Raw genomic sequence first — 4,909 nt, forward strand, 5'->3', positions numbered from 1 at the left:
TTGGTTGTAGCTTACGGAGTGTATAATTCTTCTCGTGATTCATGACATGCGCACATTTTACTGACATGAAATTGCAACGTTAACCATTCTTTATGTGACGTCATTTTAGTGTCTAGAGACTGACAGACAACATACTACTGTATAGTGGTGTGTGTGGTTGAAACAGGTGACCCCCCCCCTCCAGGCGCCCTTCGGCCCCATTTCGGGAAAATAAAGAACAACACCTATATACTTGAAACGATGTTAAACAAAGAAAATATAGTACACTTTAACTACACGGGGATTTCATTTCATTGTTCATTTTTATTTGCTGGAGCTTGTCCTTCTTTCTATCTCGCTATAATATATTCTGTCTCTTTCTTTAGTTTTTATCTATCTATTTTCATGCCTGCTTGTTTGCCAGGTCCATCTGTCTGTTAAGGATCACATTACACGAGCCTAAGTAAACAGACACTATACATATATATATATATTTATATCAGTACAGTCACTGCCAATGATGCATCCTATATGGTTGCCGGTCTGGGCCAGCCACCCTTAGCTTAAAAATAAAATACCTGCCGACTCGAAATTAGTTGGGATTAAGGTCGTTAGGGAGATGAAGTCGTAGCAAATGATGATTAAAATTAGTAGAAAATGATGGTGAAGCTATTTATGAAAATGAAGAACGTTGGATGATTTAAAAAATGGTTTGCAGCGTTAGACTTTAGCACAAGTGGCATTAATTCAAAGAAGTGACATCAATAATGCATTACAACAGTAATATTGATTAACATTAAAATATCATCAGTGCCAAACCTTTTAGTCAGAGATTAAATAGATGAAACTTCTTAAATTCCTGAATTTTTCATGCTGGAAGTTTCTAGTAAGAGTCAGAATACAAGAGAGAAAGAGAGAGAGAAAAACGTTCACTAAAATATTAGTTTCTGTTCTCAGAAAGCGCTGTAGTCCAACAGCAAGGTAACATAGGTGGCGCGATCAGGTTATTATTATTATTGTTATAAATTAAAGCGCAAACCAAGCGAATTAAATATCATACACTTTCTTCAATTTTTTCTAGAGATCATTTGTAGTTAAGCACAAAGCTACACAATGGGCTATCTGTGCTCTGCCCACCACGGGTACCGAAACCCGGATTCTAGCGTTGTAAGTCCGCAGACATACCGCTGTGCCACTGGGGGGGGGGGCATTTTCTAGAGATAAAACGCAATGAGATATTTCATTTTAAATGTCTTTTTTTTTTTTTTCAACTCAAAAGCGCAAGGCTTCTAAATGCAAGAGATCCCATGTTGTCAGTTATCTTCTTTACGAATGACACTGAATACTGGAATATTTCTATCGCTTTAATAATTCTATATTATCTAGCACCTCTCGACAAAAGAGAGTAAATGATATTGAACACTGTTTTGTAATAAATCTGAATTAAATGTTTCAGGGGAGTTACTTTCGATGGAGATGGTACAACATACGGTATTAACACAATTTATGGTACAGTGTGTATAGATTTTCATGATAAATATATTTTTTCCCAAACGTTTGGTTCCTTTTATCACATACTCACAATCGTTCATACACGCATCAAAATGTAATCATTTCATAACTGTTTAGAAACTGCCCCCCCCCATTGGTACGACGATAAGTGCGGACTTATAACGCTAACAACCGGGTTTCCACAGCTGTGGTGGGCACAGCGGAGATAGCCCATTGTGTAGCTTTATGCTTAAAAACAAACAAACAGACACACACACAAATGTAAATTTAAAGAACAATTCATATAGCATGCTTACTACTTTAATTTTTGTGGTACCTACTTACTCGTGGCGACAAACAGATGGTACCGACTTCTCTCCTGTACTTACTTACTCGTGGCGACAAACAGATGGTACTGACTTCTTTCCTGTACCTACTTACTCGTAGCAACAAACAGATGGTACTGACTTCCCTCCTGTACCTACTTACTCGTAGCGACAGAGAGATGACGCTAATTTCCCGCCTCATGTCGATATGTAATCGATATTATCATCAATTACTTTATAGTATTTCTTACTGACAGTTAAAAACGAGGAAGTTAGTAGGCGTTAGACGTTAATTCAATACACTTTAAATCTTGCAATTTAACATAAATATTTTTATTTTTCTCAGCTGTTTCATTTGTACGATTTTTCATTTCGCAGCTAACACACAAAATCTACACAAATCAGTTTGATGCAGTTTTCAAATGCCGACGTAAGCCATTTCAGGAAATGATATTAATATTGTTATTCAATTTTTTTAAAGTGTCAGGAAGAATAAGAATGTGAGTACGAATGGTGTTCTGGGCAGGAGTTAACGAGAGCCAAACATTACTAATTTATTAGATTATTTAAACATCTAAATCTTAAAGCATTAATAAATAATTATTTACTTAAAATGTGGAATATTTACGACATAAAAAACCTTAAAGCTATTACAATTTCGCTGTTTTAGACGGAAACTAATACCATTCTCTCGTAAATAGAACTATATCGATAACTTTCAGGAATGTTTTAGACTTTTTTTAAAAAAATAAGCTTAATTAACTTTCGAGACAGAAGTCACACATATTTAGCTACACGTGGTTTTATTTCCTTAAGGGAAGGACATCATCACGGATTCCGTTGCAAAACATGTGCTACACTTCCAAAGAAGTAAGTTCACTTTTTCCACACTAATTACTCAACTTTTTTTTTCCCCGTGTCTTTCGCAGTCTGCTAAAATTCATATAGTTCCCGCTCATTATCGTAGGCTTGATTATTATGGGATAAAGCGCTAATTTCCAAACTAAAAACAGCAGTGTTCTGATAACTGATATGTGACAACTCCTGTTGAAACATGTGCTCTGTTTTTTGGGACTGAATAGAAATTGTTCCAACTCAAAGTTAACATTCTTTAGCGTTTAATTTTTTTTTTTTGCGTTTTTTTTGGGGGGGGGGGGTGAAACACGTGCGTGCTTTTTTTTCAGAAATAAAGTGATTTAACGTATAATATAGGAAATATTTATATAGATAACGTATGCAATTCTATAACTGACAGAAATCCGCAAATACATTAGAACTAAGTAAACATTAATGCGGATGTTCGTATATCAAGTGGCATATGGATAACCTCTGACGTATGTGCATTTCTGACCTATCAGCGTCGTTCTTTCTTTCACCACAACAGGACAACACCAATTTTAACAAATGAGTGGTGTAATAGCCTGGTTGGAGTGTCTGCAGACCCTAGTAGCCTGTTAACTATTAAGGTTAACTAATTTACGATGATATACGGATTTGATAATTTACCGAAAGCATGAGAATTAACATTAAAAAAAGGTAATTACTTTACTACGCTAGTTCTAAAGCTTAGCAAATAAATAACAAAAATGGTGTTAACCAACAAATTGCTAAATCGAATCTTCAGATAGTTATCGTTTATTGCCACATACTTATACGTGGTTAGGGCGCTCGACTCGCAATCTGAGGGTCGTAGGTTCGAATCCCTGTCCCACCAAACAGGCTCGCCCTTTCAGCCTTGGGGGCGTTATAAGGTGACGGTCAGCTGCCTTTCACTGCTAAATTAGGGACGGCTAGCGCAGATAGCCCTTTGCGCGAAATTCACAACAAGCCAAACTTAATTCGTAGAAATTAATCCACGCCCTTAAACTCACCCCCAAGGTAAATTTTATTCTGCATTTTGTTTTGGGTGACACCTAAACATCATTGGCTGAATCATGATCGGCATATGTTAATGAAAGGGCAACATTAACTACTAATACACACAGTTACAACTAATCAGCCTTGCGCTGGAGTAAAACTTAGGAATGGATAACAGTCAATAATGGCTACACACACACACGAAAAGAAAGAAACATATGAATGCACAGAAGTAACCAATTATCTAAACTGCATACATGTATATAACAACAACTATAAGTTCTCATTTATTCTAAATAACTTTTATACGGGTCAATATAAAGGACCGAGGCTTAATTATGTCTGGAACCTTCTAACCGAAGCCCGACATATAATCACTAGGATCACGCCTGGCCTCATTCCATTTGGTAACATTGACTCGCTTATTCATTATATATATATATAAGACGATTTGATAAGTTATATAATTAATATCTAAACAAAAAGAACAGATCTGAAATTTTGGATTCTACTACAGTCCAAATTAAAAAAAGAGAGTGAATGTAGATCGTTTTTAATTTGAAAAATCAAAGGGTTCGTTGTTGGTATTGTTTTGAAAAGATTAAAGTGATTTTTACACGACATCATAAAAAATGCATAAGCGGGTAAAGAATGACCTTGTAGTATAGTTATGAGCATAAAAACGTAAATATCAGCAACAGTAACTTTCTAATATGTTACCCGTGTATTCAGTCAACACGCATAAATCAAAACACTATCTGATCTCTCTAACTAACATCAAAAGCCAGCCAACCTCATTACACCAGCTTTAATAACAAAGAACAGTGTCTTGTCTTCAACAAACTCTAGATCAAAAATCGTTCTTTTTGTTTGTTAACTGAAGGCAATGGGCTGAAAAGCTCGTTCTTCAGGCCTTAGGCCTGCGGTTTAAGAAAGAAGACACAGATGTCTTGAACATAACGTGATACTTTTCGTGATCAGTGATCTGAAACAAACTTAATTGGTAATTTATCAACGAATGAAAGGTCATTTTTTTTTGTTAAGGTTTTGGAGTATAAGCCAAATTAATAGTGTATCTCGCACTAACGTGCACACTGCAAGTATGAACAAAATGTGTATGAACGTGATGATAGATAAAAAACAAAACAAAAAAACGTAAAATAACTTGCCTTTCTAGCAGTGATGTTTTCTTGATTGTTTAACTTTAATTTATAGGTTTGATTATTAGAGAAAGGTTTTGTTTGTTTGTTTGTTTG

At 35.4% G+C, this 4,909-nt stretch overlaps 1 protein-coding gene across 4 annotated transcripts in view; it reads right to left on the reverse strand.

The window, feature by feature from the left end:
• LOC106458940 (neogenin-like) overlaps positions 1 to 4,909 on the reverse strand; it is a 138,491-nt gene that overhangs the window by 59,298 nt on the left and 74,284 nt on the right. The window lies entirely within an intron of this gene.

The sequence above is a fragment of the Limulus polyphemus genome, unplaced genomic scaffold (assembly GCF_000517525.1).
Source record: "Limulus polyphemus unplaced genomic scaffold, Limulus_polyphemus-2.1.2 Scaffold536, whole genome shotgun sequence".
NCBI classification, from domain to species: domain Eukaryota; kingdom Metazoa; phylum Arthropoda; class Merostomata; order Xiphosura; family Limulidae; genus Limulus; species Limulus polyphemus.